The sequence below is a fragment of the Neovison vison genome, chromosome 2, assembly GCF_020171115.1.
Source record: "Neovison vison isolate M4711 chromosome 2, ASM_NN_V1, whole genome shotgun sequence".
Lineage (NCBI taxonomy): Eukaryota > Metazoa > Chordata > Mammalia > Carnivora > Mustelidae > Neogale > Neogale vison.
This window is the reverse complement of record NC_058092.1, coordinates 21,303,679-21,321,590: the sequence shown is the minus strand read 5'-3', so window position 1 is coordinate 21,321,590 and position 17,912 is coordinate 21,303,679. Positions and strand designations below refer to the sequence as shown.

Genomic DNA, 17,912 nt, shown 5'->3' with positions numbered 1-17,912 from the left:
ACACAGAGGAATGAAGGGCACTGGAAAATTCCTTATTTCACCTTCATTTTTTTTAAAGATTTTATTTATTTATTTGACACACAGAAATCACAATTAGGCAGAGAGGCAGGCAGAGAGAAAGGAAGGGAAGCAGGCTCCCTGCTGAGCAGAGAGCCTGATGTGGGGCTCAATCCCAGGACCCTGAGATCATGACCTGAGTGAAAGGCAGAGGCTTTAACCCACTGAATCACCCAGGCACCCCTCACCTTCATTTTTGTTGTTGTTGTTGTTTTCCCATCCCCACCCCTCACCTTCATTTTTGAATGATTGTTTTCTTTCTTAAAACTTTAAAAAGGATAATTGCCTGTTTAAACAAAATAATGTATTGTGGGTTTTATGACATATATAAAAGTGATACACATGGGGTGACAAACGTATTTTTCTTATACTCTCCTAAGTGATGTGATAAAATACCAATGTGGACTATTATAAGCTGAAGATGTATACTATGAACCCTAAATCCCAAAAATAACAAAACAAAGTTATAGCTAGTAAGCCAACAAAGAAGGTAATATAGAATCTTAAAAAAAATAATATATATATATATATATATATATATATTTTTTTTTTTTTTTTAAGAGAGAGGGAGAGGTGGGAAAGGAGAAAATCTTAAGCGGGCTCCACACCCAATGTAGTGCTCAATGCAGGGTTCCATCTTGGAACCTTGAGATTATGACCTGAGCTAAAATCAAGAGTCAGACACTTAACCAAGTGAGCCACGCAGGCGCCCAGTACCCATTTTTTTTTTAATGATTTACTTATTTATTTGAAAGAGAGAGTGTACATTAAACATGGGGGGAGGGACAAAGGGAAAGGGAGAGAGAGAATCCAACGCAGACTCCCTGCTGAGCGAGGAGCCTGATGTGGGGTTCCATCTCAGGACTCCAGGATCATGACCCAAGCAGAATTCAAGAGTCAGATGCTCAACTGATTGAACCACCAGGTACCCCCAGTACTCATTTTTTAAAAAGGCAGAATAAGAAGACAAAAGAAATAAAGAACAGGGGTGCCTGGGTGGCTCAGTGGGTTAAAGCCTCTGCTTTCGGCTCGGGTTGTGATCCCAGGGTCCTGGGATCGAGCCCCGCATCAGGCTCTCTGCTCAGCAGGGAGCCTGCTTCCTCCTCTCTCTCTGCCTGCCTCTCAGCCTACTTGTGATCTCTGTCTGTCAAATAAATAAATTAAAAAAAAAAAAAGAAATAAAGAACAGATGAGACAAGTAAAAACATGTATCAAAATGATAAGACTCTAGGGTGCTGGGTGGCTCAGTTTATTAAACATCTGCCTTTGGCTCAGGTCATGATCCTACGGTCCTGGGATCCAGCCCTGCATCCTGCTCCCTGCTCAGTGGGGAGTCTTCTTCTCCCTCTGCCTCTCCCCCCGCCCATGTTTTCTCTCTCTCTCTCAAAAAAAAAAAAAAAAAAAAAGATTCAAGCCAAAGTACATTAATCATATAAAAATAGGGTCTAAACTCTCCAGGTGAAAGATAGAGATTATCATAATAAATCAAAAAAGCAATGTGGGAGGTTGGGGTACCAGGTGGTGGGTATTCTAGAGGGCACAGCTTGCATGGAGCACTGGGTGTGGTGAAAAAATAATGAATACTGTTTTTCTGAAAATAAATAAATTGGAAAAAAAAAAAAAAGCAAGACCCAATTATACACTGCCTACAAGATAAACAGTTTAAAGATTTTTTTTTTAATTTGTCAGACAGAGATCACAAGTAGGCAGAAAGGCAGGCAGAGAGAGAGAAGGGGAAGCAGGCTCCGCGCTGAGCAGAGAGCCCAATGTGGGGCTCGATCCCAGGACCCTGGGGTCATGACCTGAGCTGGAAGGCAGAGGCTTTAACCCACTGAGCCACCCCAGTGCCCAAGATATACAGTATAAATATAAATACACAAATAAGTTAAAAGAAAAAGGATGGAAAAGATACTCTGGTAATACTAGTCAAAAGAAAGGTGGAGCAGCTATATTAATAACAGACAAAGTAGATTTCAGAGCAAAGACGTACTGAAATGAAGTAATTTCATAAATGATAAAGAAGTCAATTAATCAAAATACACAACCCGGAACATATTGCAACTAGTAACAAAGTCTCACAATACATGAAGCAAAAACTGATAGAACTCTTTTTTTTTTTTTTTAAGATTTATTTATTTGACAGACGGCACAAGCAGGGCCAGTGGCAGGCAGAGGCAAAGGGAGAAGCAGGCTTCCCACTGAGTAGGGAGCCCGATGGAGGGCTCCAGCCCAGGACCCTGGGATCATGACCTGAGCTGAAGGCAGATGCTTAACTGACTGAGCCACCCAGGCACGCCCTGATAGAACTTCTTTAAGAAACAGACAAATCCAGAATTCCTGGGTGGCTCAGTGGGTTAAGCCGCTGCCTTCGGCTCAGGTCATGATCTCAGGGTCCTGGGATCGAGTCCCGCATTAGGCTCTCTGCTCAGCTGGGAGCCTGCTTCCTCCTCTCTCTGCCTGCCTCTCTGCCTACTCGTGATCTCTCTCTGTCAAATAAATAAATAAAATCCTTAAAAAAGAAAAAAAAAAAAGAAACAGACAAATCCACAAATTTAGCTGGATATTTTGACAACCTAATCTGGGTAATTGAGAGACCAAGTAGCCAGGAAACCAGCAAGGACATAAACTTGAACAACTGCAACCAACTTGACTGATTGACCTTTATAAAATGCTTCACCTTTCTTCACATTCCACCTTGCTTTCAAACAACAGTAAAATACATATTCTTCTCAAGTGTACATGAAACATTTACCAAGATAGACCATGTTCTAGGTCATAGAACAAGTCTTGGTAAATTTAAAAGGATTCAAGTCGTACAAAGTATATTCTTAGACTACACTGACATTAAAATAGAAACCAATAACAGAAAGATCTTTGGAAAACTCCCAAGTATTTAAAAATGAATACACTTTTAAACAGCCCATAGATAAAAGAAATCAAAAGGGAATTTGAAAGTATTTTCAGCTGAATTAAAATGAAAACAAAACATACCAGAAGTTTAGGATATTGTTAAAGCAATATTTGGGGGAAACTTATAGCACTAAATGCTTCTATTTAAATAAAAGAAAACTCTTAAATCAATGACCTCAACTTCTACCTTAAGAAGTGAGGGAAAGAGAGGTGCCTGGGTGGCTCAGTCAGTTAAGGGTCTGACTCCTGATTTCAGCTCAGGTCATGATCTCAGGATTGTGAGAATGAGTCCTGTGTGTTGCTCCATGCTCAGCAGGGAATCTGCTCCAGATTCTCTCCCTCTGCCTCTGCCCCTTTCCCCACTCAAGTGCTATCTCTCAAATAAATCTTTTTTTCCCCCAAGACTTTATTTATTTGAGAGAGAGAGAGAGAGAGACAGCGAGAGAGCGAACACAAGGGGGCAGTGGGAGAGGGGGAGAAGCAGGCTTGAGTAGCAGGGATCCCAATGTGGGGCTCCATCCCAGGACCCCAGGATCATGACCTGAGCTGAAGGCAGACTCTTTTTTTTTTTTCCACTTTTTTATTTTTCCAATTTATTTATTTTCAGAAGAAGGCAGACTCTTAATGACTGAGCCACCCAGGCACCCCTCAAATAAATGAATCTTAGTTAAAAAAGAAATGAGGAAAAGGAATATAAACTACATCTAATCATAAGAAAACAATAAAGATAAAAGCAGAAATCAATAGAACATAGGAAAACAAACAAACAAACAAACAACAACAACCAGCATTTGCCACGTGCCGGGCAGTACAGGTACTGAGCTTACATAGATGGTCCCACTCCTTGAGGACCCAACTAGTAAGTTAGATGTACATCAGTTTAAAAATAATCACATCAGGGACGCCTGGGTGGCTCAGTTGGTTGAGCAGCTGCCTTCGGCTCAGGTCATGATCCCAGCGTCCTGGGATGGAGTCCCACATCAGGCTCCTTGCTCAGCAAGGAGGCTGCTTCTCCCTCTGCCTCTGCCTGCCATTCTGTCTGCCTGTGCTTGCTCTCCCTCTCTCTCTCTGATAAATAAATAAAATATTAAAAAAAAATAATCACATCAGAATGCTAACAACTATCATGATGGGATACTCAAGGTGTTGTGCTTATTTTTATTTATTTATTTGACAGAGAGAGAGAGAGAGAGAGAGATCACAAGTAGGCAGAGAGGCAGGAAGGGGGGTGAGAGCAGTTCCCGCTGAGCAGAGCCCAACATGGGGCTCCATCCCAGGACCCTGAGACCATGACCCAAGCCAAAGGCAGAGGCTTAACCCAGTGAACCACCCCAAGCACCCCAAGGTGTTGTGCTTGTAAGGAAAAGTGAAGATGGTCGTGCAGAATTCAGGCCCTAGAGACAAAGACCTTTAAGTTCCACTTTGTGTGGCCTTGGGAAAATGATATAACCTTAATTTTCTCTTCCTTTTCTAGAACATGGATTTAATAAAATTCCCTGCATTGCGTAAGGCTGGTTTTTTTGTTTTTTTTTAAGATTTTATTTATTTATCTGACAGACAGAGATCACAAGGAGGCAGAGAGGCAGACAGAGAGAGAGGAGGAAGCAGGCTCCCTGCTGAGCAGAGAGCCCGATGCGGGGCCCAATCTCAGGACCCCGAGATCATGACCCGAGCTGAAGGCAGCGGCCCAACCCACTGAGCCACCCAGGCGCCCCGCGTAAGGCTGTTTTAAGGATTATTATATGTGCTGCCGAAGCGAGCACCTGTTTTAAGGATTAAAGAACACGGGGCTCCTGAGTGGCTCAGTCGGTTAAGTGTCTATCTTTGGCTTGGGTTGTGATTTTAGGGTTCTGGGATAGAGCCCCATGTGGGGCTCCCTGCTCAGCAGGGAATCTGCTTCTCCCTCTTCCTCTGGCCCTTCTCCAGCAGGTGCTCTCCCTCTCTTGCACTATCAAATAGAATCTTAAAAAAAAAAAAAATTAAAGAATGCCTAGCACATAGCAAATCTTCATCAAATGTCAGGTACTATCATTAAAATGTGGGTCCCATCCATCCCAAAGATAGAAGGTGGTGAAAGAGGGAGGCATGGCCAGGGAAAGGCTCTCACTCCCCAGGAAACTACTCATTTCCACTCTATTTTCTACTGTCAAGTAAAATTGGGTGTGTAAGTTTATAATTCATTATAACTGAAACTGAGGCTTTATGGTGTTGTGATTATTACATTAGCTCAATACAAAAAGTGGTTTAAGCCAGGTGGAAATAGTATTTTTTGAGGCATGATATGACATAGATTGAAAATAGGCTCTGTAGTCAGTTGCCTTGCTCACATTCATACTCTGCCACTTACTGGCTGTTTAACTTTTCCTTATTATCCTCCAACTTCAGCTTTCCTCATCTGCAAAAGGGGCACAAAGAGTACCTACTTTCCGGAGGTGCATGGAGTATTAAATAATACACAAATATCACCACTAGGGGCGCCTGGGTGGCTCAGTGGGTTCAAGCTTCTGCCTTCGGCTCAGGTTACCACCCCAGGGTCATGGAATCCTCTGTTCAGTGGGTAGCCTGCTTCCCCTGTCTGCCTGCCTCTCTGCCTACTTATGATCTCTGTCAAATAAAATCTTCAAAAAAATAAGTATCACCACTGTCTTGCTCAAAGCTAGTAATATATATGGTTTGGGAAGTAGGTTTGAATCCTGGTTCTGCTCCTTACTAGTTAGGTGACCTTGGGCATTACTAATCCCTTAAACTCTCCTAGAAATAGGGCTGGTTCTGAGATAAACCTGGTTTAGTAATAGCTATTTATTGGACAACATTTATTAGATACCGTATCCCAGGTTGTTTGCTTGGTAAGCGGTATTTAACAAACTCATACTTTTATGAAACTAAGCTTTTTACAAAATAACGAATTTCTCATTAGAACCCCAACAGGTAGGTACTTTAATCATCCCCATTCTGTGGATGGAAAAAAAAGGAGGCAGAGGTTAAGGGGCTTGCCCAAGCTCACATGGACAGCAAGTGGTGCTATTTGGATTCAAACCAGGCAGGCTTTGACTCCAAGACCAAGTTTAGCAATGACGGATAGGACTGCCTACACTCAGAAAAAGGCGAGAAGAGCCTGTTTGAAAATGCCTAGATAGGTTATGTCGAAAGCAGGAGGCTGAAAGGGTAGGGCCTAGAATACCTACTGACAGATTTGCTTCAGCTAGAGAATACGTGATTTCCTGCCCAGCAGGTTACCCTGCCTGTGTTCACTTGTACTAGAAACTAAACTCCCTGCCTGATTCTAAAGAGAAAACTAACACCATTCATTTTACTGAGCACCTCTTCTCAGTAGGCCGCTTATGAGACTGGACAAAAGGCTGGCCCAGGTATAGAAGTTCCCTCCCAGCAAGTCTCCAGGTGTGGATTTTTACAGAGGCTCTACTCAGCTGTTGGCTTGGACAATTAGCCTTTTTGTTAAATCTAATACCTACCTCTAATACCTCCCCATTCCATGCTACCTCAGTCATGAATATGTGCCAAGCTTACAATAGTGCCTGGCTCAGGTAAGTACAAATGTAGTTTTAACAGAGGACCTTAAGTCTTATTCCTTAAAAAATAAGCCAAACAAAGCTCTCCCAGGTTTTTTATAAGGGCTATGAACGCTTACCTAGCTTCAGTTCTATCCTCTGGCCCTGAATTGAAGTAGTCTGCCCAGATGTTCCAAGATTACTCAAAATCACCCACTTCCCTTAAACTGGACCCTGATGACTTCTAACTGGCCACATGGCTGTTAAAAGCGCCCTCCCCACCTTATGTTCATTTAGCCCCACTCTGGATCTAGACTCTACCTTCTAGATGGTTCCCTGCTAGTCCCCATCCTTCAGGATCTCAACTGCCCTATAATGCTGGCAGCTAGTACGAGCTTGGCAAGATTCCCATTGTGACTCAAGCTCACATCACTCATAGTCAGGAGGACAATTGGCAGTAGAGGCTCAACTACCTTAATAGTGTGATTTTTGCATTTAAGCCCAATCCTGTTAAGGTCAATTTACCTGTACTAGATCATGGGTAATTAACTCTGATCTCGGAATACTCATGTCCAGGTTTATGTTGTCTTTCATGACACACCTAAATTCATTATTTTAAGCTCTACCCACCTTTGAATGCAACCTTTTACCTGTAATCGGTAGGAATACCACATTTCCCCACATGAGAATGTGTGACACATTGACAATGTGAAAAGACACATAAGCTCAGCCTCTTTAGTTAATGCAGAACTAATCAAATATTAACTGCAAAGGTAGTTTTCCCAAAACAAGCACTTCCATTTATAGAATACAGCTGTCAGTCACATTTCCACACACACACACACACAAAAAGGGAGCCACACAAGTATGTAGTCATCTTTATTGTAATTCATAAATACATTATAAACAGACCTGCGTCTTTAAGACATACTTAGGATCTCATAGGCTTCTGTTCTCCATTCAGTTATGTAGGCATAAAACCCAGTTTACTCGAGAATAGCAGAAAAGGCCAAGTAGTATCTTAATTTCCTTAGGACAAGTTTCCTCTTCATAGGCATTCTGGAATCTTTGGGCTTTGTGGGTCAAAGGACCAGACTGTTTTAATAGACATGGCCATATTTAGTCCCGTCTGCATTAGTCAAATTTTACTGGGCACCTGTCCTATAGAAAATACTCCACTTGTTCCCCAAATTTAGTATTAACGAGTTTGAAAAAATGGGTCAAATATGCCCAAGCTTCCAAACTTCCAGGCTTATCAGCATTTACCAAAATAGCATTTATCATTCATTTTACCAACCCTCCCTGCCAAATAAAGGACCCAAAAGGTTAAGTGTTAACAGCCAATGTTAGGTGAAGCTCCTCTTCTCTCCTGAATGAAAACAAATAAAGAGGATCAAACTCATATTCATGATCTCACTAAAAATTTCGAGTTTTCATTAGATGTTTCCTGCATGGTTTATCTCCTCAGTCACGGTCCAGAGGACTCTGAGAAGCTGTAGGAATATGCAGGCGCAGACTCAAGGCCCAGCTTCATCTCCAACGTTGTGGAAAGGGACTATACGTCATGGGGCAGGGCCCTATGCTCCCATAGGCCACCTGGACAGAGCCCGGGGAGAGTGACCTCCCGGGTGTATCCACGTTGAATGCCTATGATTAAACAGCATCACCCTCAAAACACTTAAGAAATTTCATTTCTCCCCATTCCATGCTACACAAGTGAATGTGACAAAAGCCTGTTAAAAACCCAGTTGTTACTACTGTCTCATGGTTTCTCTACTTAATTACTCATGGTCTTAGCAATATTCAGGTACATGCACACATCTTCATCTCAGGGAAAGGGCTTGTACTGGAGACCAAATCCTTGGTAACCATACAGACTTTGAGGTTGTATGCACATTTGCTCTAACTATGATTTGCATGCACACTTTGATAATCTTGACTTTGGTTAATTCACCCCAACTGTTAAGAATTTTCCCATTAGTAGAGAAGTTTCCACCCTATCATATGACAAAGACATGAAAATATTAACTAATACTGAAAAACAAGCTATCTTCCCAGATATGAGCATACATTTACAACTGTCAACATGTCAACAAAATGCAGCCAAAGTTTCTATCTGGGTGTATTAAATGGCAGGAACATATTCATGAAAAGGAACTGGGCTAGGGTAACTTAAATGTCAACCGGAAAACAGAAGCCCAAAACAATTCTTACCCCAAATTCTTTGGTTTACTTACCTCGAATCAATTTATTTGGAATCCTGAGCGATCCCTGCAAAGCAAAGTAGGCAAGAGCTTAATCTAGTAATACAGCAGCTGATAAGAGATTTTTCTTTCCAGTCAACCTAGATCCAGATAGAGGGTGCTCTACAGAGCTGTTTCCTGCATGGTTTGTCTCCTCAGTCATGGTCCAGAGGACTCTGAGAAGCTGTAGGAATATGCAGGCGCAGACTCAAGGCCCAGCTTCATCTCCAACGTCGTGGAAAGGGACCATACGTCACGGGGCAGAGCCCTATGCTCCCGTACGCCACCTGGACAGAGCCCGGGGAGAGTGACCTCCCGGGAATATCCACGTTGATCACTGTCATTTACTTAACTTGCAAGCTACTGAGTTAGAAATTAATTTCAACCATTTGACCGCTACTTCCCCAGAATATCCATTTTGGGGTGGACCCTGAATTCCCAAGTGCCAACGAAACTCGAGTTAAAGACCTATCAGCAGTCTCTTGTTAGTGATCTAAACGCACTTTCAGCCAGGAATCCCAAACATATTTGCAAACCCCAACAGGCGATTAGCACTACTTTCAAAGAAATAGCAAATGCAGAGCCGCTGACACAGCAATTACGGCTTCTACCCACAAACCGGTCATCAGGAGTCGTGACCTCTCCCAACATCATAAAGGAATTGGGGAATTAAGAATCGTCCGTTTCGAAATCGATTAAGCTCAGATGGGTGTCAGAATTAAAGGACCCGCATGCGGTTCCACCGCCTCGTGGGAGAAAAGCTCATTAAGCCGGGCGATGGGCAACAGGGCGGGGGTGGGCCGCGCATTTAGCGACCGGCGGGGGAGGTGGCACCTCTGCAGATTTCAGCGCGAGCGCCTTAGATTAGGCAAGATCCGCGGCTCGCGAGGCCTCAGCGGCCCACATCCGGCCCAATTCCGCTGCACGAGTAAGTGTAGTTAGCACGGACACCGCTGAAGAGAATCCTGGAGAAGAAGAAGCCTAAAAGGAAATCTAGTTGGCGAGACCCGAGTACTAGACCTAGAACAAACGAATAGAACTGGTAAATAGACTCACCAGGTGCCCAAAGCGCAAAGCCGCAACTCTCGAAAAGACCGAGCAACTCCCCGGGCATCTATATTTATACCTTCTGAAGCGCGCGGAAGTCAAGTTTTATCTATTGCGCCTGCGCATCCCCCTGCGCAGTTAGGGAACCGGAAATTCGCTAAGGATTCTGGGAACCACTGAGACTTAAGCCCCATCCCTACGTGGTTCGGAGGCTTCTCGCGACAATAGGGCCCTCGCGCGGGAACCTTACTGGGGAACGAAAATGATTGAAGCGGGTTTTAGAAATATGTAGTCCTTGCTGAGTGGCAAGTTCACTTTTCAGCAATCAGCTAACTCAATCTGCAGGATGTACGCTCAAATAAAGTCGCCACCCCCCCACCACTTTGGAATAATTATATGCAAAATCGAAAAAGCCGTGTAGAAAAATGCACACTCACAAAAGCGATTGAATCCTCCCTGTCATATGTGAAATTAAACATTTGATAAATGAGTAGATAAATAGGACAGAAGTACTTCTACACGAACTGGCTATTTTTTTTTTTTTTGGACATTTTACTTATTGGGGCTCCTGGGTGGCTCAGTCGGTTAAATGGCTGGCTTTGGCTGAGGTCATGATCCCAGCACCGTGGGATCAAGCCCCGCGTAGGGCTTCTAGCTCAGCAGAGTGTCTCCCCCTCTGTGCTCTATCTCGCGCTCTTGTTCTCTCAAGTAAATAAATAAAATTTTTAAAAAGAAAAGATTTTATTTATCTGAGAGAGAGAGAGAGAAAGAGAGACAGAAGCAGCCACCCGCTGAGTGGGGATCCCTTTTCGGAACTGGAATGACCCTAGGGAGGATGCCACTTAACCGACTAAGCCACCAGGAGCCCAAATAAATAAATAAGGAATTGGCTAAAATCAAAACCCTCCTATACAGAACAATGGATGTATTTAATACAAATGAACTGTACACTTAAAAATGGTTAAAAAGGTAAATTTTACATTAAGCATATTTTAACACACACTCCCCTAATATAAAGAAGTAGGCAAGTAAAGAATTCTGGGGATACATATTACATGTGAAATGTTGCAAATGTGTTAGAATTTTGAATATGGTGTTAAGCGAATAAAGATTAGGTAATAGGTAATAATGAGTGGAAATATTTATAATGTTCCTCCTAAAAGATTTTGTGCTCCACCCCCTTTTTTAAAAAAAGATTTCTACTTTTTTTTTTTTTTTTTTTTGAGATGGAGACAGAGGTAGAAAAAGGGAAAGAGATACCACTCAGGCTGGGAGGAGAGGGAGAAGCAGGCTCCCCACTGAGTGGGGAGAGATTCCCAAGGCAGGACCCTGGGATCAGGACTTGAGCAGGAGGCAGATGCGTAACTGACTGGGCCCCCCAGGTGCCTCTGTGCTGAATTCTTTGTGTAGGTTATTTACTAGCACAGCAATTCTAAGACAGTGGTTTTATTACCTAGATTTAAAGATGTGAAACATGCCCAGAGCATTGGTTTTTAAAGCACAGTTGTCAAACCTTGGGGGTTTCTGAGACTCTTGGGGATCCATGAGGTCAAAACTATTTCATAATAATACTTAGACTTTTTTTTTTTTTTTTTTTTGCCTTTTTCACTGTGTTGACTCTGCACTGATGCTATAAAGTGAAATGGTGGATAAAACTGCTGGTGCCGGGGCGCCTGGGTGGCTCAGTGGATTAAGCCGCTGCCTTCGGCTTGGGTCATGATCCCAGGGTCCTGGGATCGAGCCCCGCATCGGGCTCTCTGCTCTGTGAGAAGCCTGCTTCCTCCTCTCTCTCTGCCTGCGTCTTGCCGACTTCTGATCTCTGTCTGTCAAATAAATAAATAAAATAAATCTTTAAAAAAAAAAAAAACTGCTGGTGCCTTAATGAGCACTGGGTATTATATAAGACTGATGCATCACTGACCTCTACCTCTGAAACAATTAGCATATTATACATTAATTAATTGAATTTAAATTTAAAAAATTGAGGTGCCGGGGCGCCTGGGTGGCTCAGTGGGTTGGAGCCTCTGCCTTCGGCTCAGGTCATGGTTCCGGGGTCCTGGGATCAAGCCCCGCATTGGGCTCTCTGCTCCGCCTAGAGCCTGCTTCCTCCCCTCTCTCTCTGCCTGCTTCTCTGCCTACTTGTGATCTCTCTCTCTGTCAAATAAATAAATAAAATTTAAAAAAAATTGAGGTGCCTGGGTGGCTCAGCTGTTAAGCATCTGCCTTTGGTTCAGGTCATGATCCCAGGAGACCCGCATAGGGCTCCCTGCTGGGCAGGAGGCCTGCTTCTCCCTCTTCCTCTGCCCCTGCTTGTGTTCCTAGTCTCGCTGTCTCTCTGTCAAATAAATAAATAAAATCTTTAAAAATAATAATAAATTAAAAAAATTTAAAACCTGCCAATGCCTTAGTATGTTTTGAAGCTCTGTCACTAAACTGTATTGGTAACATTTTTATCATCACAAGTTTGCAGTTTAAAAAAGTCAGTTTCTCGGGGCACCTAGGTGGCTCAGTGGGTTAAAGCCTCTGCCTTCAGCTCAGGTCATGATCCCAGGGTCTTTGGATTGAGCCCTGAATCAGGCTCTCTGCTCAGCAGGGAGCTTGCTTCCTCCTCTCTCTCTCTCTGCCTGCCTCTCTGCCTACTTGTGTTCTCTGTCTGTCAAATAAATAAATAAATAAATAAATAAAGATATATATATATATATATATATATATATATATATATATATTTTTTTTTTTTTTTTTTAAAAGGTCAGTTTCTCAGACTCTTAGAAAATAGAAAGTGGTTGCCAGGGACTGGGGGTATATAGAAAGGGCGAATATTGTTCTTCATCTTCTTTTTTTTTTTTTTTTTTAAATTTGTTTATTTGAGAGGGAGAACTAGAGAGAACACACAGAAGGAGTGGGAGAGAGAGAAGCAGACTCCCTGCTGAGCAGGGAACCCGAGGGAGGGCTGATCCCTGGACTTTGAGATCAGACCCAGGGCCGAAGGCAGATGCCTAACTGACTGAGCCACCCAGGCACCCTGGGAATATTGTTATTCAGTAGGTACAAAGTTTCAGTTTAGCAAGATGAAAGAGTACTGGAAATTTGTTATACTGCAGTGTGCACACAGTGACTACTGAACTGTATACTTAAACATAGTTAAAAAGGGCACATTTTATGTTTTTGGAGATCAAGAGTCCCATGGTCTTCCAACTCTTCCAGCTGAACCAGTCAGGTGCAGCCCTCCTCCGCCCCCGCCCATCCCCTCCACGCGCCAAGGCACGTTTTATGTCATGTGTTTTTCGTTTTTTTTTGTTTTTTTTTTTTAAGATTTTATTTATTTATTTGACAGAGATAACACGTAGGCAGAGAGGTAAGCAGAGAGAGAGGAAGGGAAGCAGGCTCCCCACTGAGCAGAGAGCCCGATGTGGGGCTCGATCCCAGGACCCTGAGATTGTGACCTGAGCTGAAGGCAGAGGCTTTAACCCACTGAGCCATCCAGGCACCCCATGTCATGTATTTTTTGCCACAAAAACATATATAGCGAAATAAAAATAGAGTCAGTGTCCCCAAAGAATGCCTTTGATGAAAAAAATAAGTCATTAATTTCATTAATTCTCAACTTTTGAGTACCCATCTTCTTCTTTTTTTTTTTTTTTTAAGATTTTATTTATTTGTTTGACAGAGAGAGATCACAAGTAGGCAGAGAGGCAGGCAGAGAGGGAGGGGGAAGCAGGTTCCCTGCTGAGCAGAGAGCCCGATGTGGGGCTCGATCCCAGGACCCTGAGATTATGACCTGAGCCAAAGGCAGAGGCTTAACCCACCGAGCCACCCAGGCGCCCCTAGTATCCATCTTCTTGATATTTTTTGCGACAAAGTGAGAAGTACACATAAAGTACAGCATTTGTCTCCAGGAAAAGCACTTACACAACTGTTTGAAGTTACGAGGTGACATAGCCACATTTTTTCATAAAATACTCATTAAATTGAAAGAATGGTTGTCATCTTTACCAACTTTATATCTGCGTGGGATTGGATTTTCTTCATTTACTCAAATCAAAACAACATACAGCAACAGATCGAATACAGGAGCAGACTGAGAATTGAACTGTCATCTATTAAATCAGATATTAAAAAGATTTGCAAAAAAAATGCAGAACATGCCACTCCCTAATTATTTTGGGAAGTAGTTATTTTTTTAAAGAGTTTATTTATTTGACAGAGAGACACAGAGAACACAACCTGGGGAGCAGCAGGCAGAGGGAGAGGGAGAAGCCGGCTCCCCACTGAGCAGGGAGCCTGATGTGGGGCTTCATTCCAGGACCTTGGGATCATGATCTGAGCCAAAAGCAGATGCTTAACTGACAGAGCCACCCAGAAACTAGTTATTTTTCGTTAAAAAAATATTATTAATGTTAACATGCTTTGGGGTTATTACTTTGAAATGTACATAAATTATATATATTTAAAAATTTCCCCAGTTTTTAGTACAGTAAGTATCACTATTTATATGCTATTCATATAAACATTCTTTGGGGTTCTGAATAATTTTTAAAATTGTAAAGGAGGGTGCCTGGGTGGCTTAGTGGGTTAAAGCCTCTGCCTTCAGCTCAGGTCATGATCCCACCGTCCTGGGATTGAGCCCAACATCAGGCTCCCTGCAGAGAGCCTGCTTCCTCCTCCTCTCTCTCTCTGCCTGCCTCTCTGCTTGCTTGTGATCTCTGTCAAATAAACAAATAAAATCTAAATAAATAAATAAATTGTAAAGGAGTCACAAAACCAAAATGTTTGAGCACCAGCAACATAAAGGAGAGAAGACAAATAATTCTGCTACTTGTCTGGCCATATTACCAGTATTCAGCTCCCTTTCAGTCACTCATTCAACATTTACTTAGTGGATATAATTTATTTGCTAAGCATTGTGCTAGACACAGGGAACTCTGACATGAAACTTTTATTTTTTTTTCTTTAAGATTTTAATTTTAAGTAATCTCTACACCCAAGTGGGGCTTGAATTTACAACCCCAAGATCAGGAGTTGCAGGCTCTACCAAATAAGCCAGCCTGAAACGCTTTGCTGTGAGAGCCCCCGACTGGGAGAAATAGACGTACCGGCAAATGATAACTCAAGAATTGCTGCATTCTGAGAACACAGAGGACAGAGCAACGGAACAATCTGAAGGCTGAAGGTATTTTCCTGGGAGTTAAAATTTGACCTCAGACTGGGAGGGTGGAAGGAAGGAGTGGAGTGTGGATCATGAGAACATTGCTGGCTGTGGAGCGAGCAGGACAGTGGTCTTCTGGGAAGGGGAAAAAGTCAGCTTGATGAGGAACACTGAAGGAAGAAGGGCCTACCTTTTTCACGAGACGAGAAAGTGGGCCAATGCTAGATCGTAAACTCTGTTGTAGTCCAGGCCCAAGGGCTTGAATTTTATCTTGCAGGCAACTAGGGACCACTAAGTTCTGAAGTAAAGGATTGTTGTGACAAGCTTTGCATTTTATTTAATTAATTGATTTATTTTTACAATGATACTTTTTTTTTTTGAGATTTTATTTATTTGACAGAGAGATCACAAATAGGCAGAAAGGCAGGCAGAGAGAGAGAGAGAGAGAGAGAAGCTGAGCTTCCCTCAGCTCCCTGCTGAGCAGGGAGCCCGATGCGGGGCTCGATCCCAAGACCCTGAGACCATGACCTGAGCCTAAGGCAGAGGCTTAACCCACTGAGCCACCCAGGCGCCCCCAGCTTTGCATTTTAGAAAGGAAACTCTAGTGGCAATATTGGAGGATAGATTGGAAAGATCAGAGGTTATAAAGTCCCATTATATTACGGTACCTTCGAACTTTGATGGTAAACAAGGCAAGAGGAGATCTAGGAATCGAGAGACATTTCTGAGGTAGCGAGTGCACAGAATTTATTGTCTCACCGAACCTGCAGAGAGAGGAACTTGCAGATAATACCAAAGTTTTAGGCTTATGAGAGTGAACATAGTTGGTCCTCTAACTCCAATGATTGAGAAAGTAGGCTGTGGAGGTAGACAGTAAGGTCACATTGGTGGTGCAGAAAAGTTACCTTGGAAACATCTGGGTGTATAGATGTCCAAAGGGCAACTGGATATAGGGTTGGATTCCAGCAAGGAATCTAAGTCGCAGAGAGATATAGAAATTGTAAGAATAAGAGTGGTAGCTGATGTCACCTTGGGAGGGCAGGGAGAGTGACAAGAGGACATATACATATTGGTCAGGGAAGAAGTCACCAGGGCAGAGAAAGCATGATCAGAGAACTGGGCGACAGGGGGGTCTGAAAAGCCAAGGAAGAAGTTTTGCGGACTAGGACATGGCCCAAAGCATCAAATGCTGCAGAACAGTCAAATACATTAGGAGCTGGAAACAGGTTTGGGAAGTGGCAGTTAACTGAGAAGTCACTGGTGACCTCAGGCAAAGCCATTTCATTTTGGATTTAGTTTAGATTTTGATGAGGTGAGTGACTCTGGCTTTAGAAATGGAAAGTGGTGTGGAGAGACCAGAGGTCCTAAGCCAATGTCAAGTAGCATATTCAGTTTCCATCCGCATCACTTCGTCCTTTGCCACGGGTCACTCATTTAGCTCAACTGCTTGGACTGTGCAGGAATTTAAATTAACATTAGAATAGATTATGTCAAGGGAGGGTAGGAAAAGCTGGAGGTAGGTAATAGGTTTACGAGAAAAAGATCAAGGAAAGATTTTTTCCTGGGGGTGGTGGTTAGGAAGGAGATAAATACTGAATGAATGAATGAACGAATGAATGGTGTGTCTCTTCAGTACCAGATAGAGAAAAAAAATTAATGATGTTTGTCTCTGTCAGATGACCTCTAGGCTTTTTTGGGGCAAGAAATTAATGCTACTCACACGAGACAGACTGACAAAGTGGCCCATGTTGCTGGTGGTTCCTGCTTTATGCTTTATGTCTCCTAGAGCTGGAACTGAATAGAGCCTTGAAGCAGGGGTTTGGGCGGTTTTGGTTTCAGGGCTTGGCTTCTCTTTGTTGTGCATTCTTACCTTTCATAGGTATACTTCCTATCCCATCCCCTCCCATTCAGTATCTGCTGTACTTACCTCTTCTCGGTCGCCAACTATAGTCCTCCCTGGCCTGGGCACACTAATCTAAATCCCTAAGGACCCTACTAAATTCATTCATCGTTTCAGCAAACTCTGAGCAAGGTGCACCTTCTGTGGACAATGCTTAACCTCAAAAGAACAATGGCAATGTGAGATCTCTTTGGAGCTTCGGCCCCTGTGGGGTCTTTGGAGGGCTAGGAGAAGGAAAATCTGGGAACAGATAGAACTCAATGACATGAGTAGTTCTGACTCATGGTTTCTCCTCTCTTGGTAAAGGGTGGTGTACTCATCAAAGCCATTCTCTGAAGTGACAAGAGGAAAGTGAGTCATTCGGTGGGGCCACCTCGATTGACACTGGGCTGCTGGCCCGAGGACTACATGAGGAAGGAACTGTCTGTCCTACTGCGCCATCAGCCTAAAGACTACTTCTGTATGGTTCACACAGGGTAAATCCTTGTAGGACAACTGAATATACACAAAGAGTGATTACAGGCCTTGACCTTCAGGAGGGGACTACCTCCCAGGTTCTTCCCTGGTAACAGTAGTGTACTTCCCCTTACTTCCCAGGTTAGGGGTGGGATCGACAGGATAATGGACCTCGTGCCATAGCTGGTATATACTACAGGGGTGGGTGGTGGTCACAGTTGGCTTTCCTTTCTCTGCAGCCCATTCTTTTTCTACTCGTGTACACAGACAGAAACTTCACTGATCTCACCTCTGGCAGCACTTAATATTCTTTTTTTAGGATTTTATTTATTTATTTGACAGAGACAGCAAGAGAGGGAACACAAGCAGGGGGAGTGGGAGAGGGAGAAGCAGGTTTCTCGCTGAGCAGAGAGCCCGATGTGGGGCTCAATCCCAGGACCCTGGAATCATGACCTGAGCCAAAGGCAGACGCTTAACAACTGAGCCACCCAGGCGTCCCTACACTTAATATTCTTAGTATTATTTTTCCCCCTCATTTACTTCTCATTTAGGGTGACTAGTAGTATTTTAAGTATCATTTATAAGTTAGCTTAAATCTTTTGGAATAAGGTAAATTAAAAAAATAAGCACCTCATACTAGAATA

General features: G+C 43.1%; 1 long non-coding RNA gene and 2 other non-coding genes across 3 annotated transcripts; all 3 read right to left on the bottom strand.

Annotated features, from left to right (window-relative positions):
• Nucleotides 1-7,342: 7,342 nt before the first annotated feature.
• On the bottom strand, nt 7,343-9,862 carry LOC122899654. The gene is made up of 3 exons (XR_006383133.1): nt 9,776-9,862; nt 8,714-8,747; nt 7,343-7,845 (listed from the first exon to the last, which is right to left on the bottom strand). It is a non-coding gene; the product is annotated as an uncharacterized LOC122899654 (long non-coding RNA).
• Nucleotides 7,915-8,119, bottom strand: LOC122901596. Its single transcript, XR_006383590.1, has one exon. It is a non-coding gene; the product is annotated as a small nucleolar RNA SNORA73 family (small nucleolar RNA).
• LOC122901594 lies at nt 8,849-9,053 on the bottom strand. The gene has a single exon (XR_006383588.1). It is a non-coding gene; the product is annotated as a small nucleolar RNA SNORA73 family (small nucleolar RNA).
• Nucleotides 9,863-17,912: the final 8,050 nt, after the last annotated feature.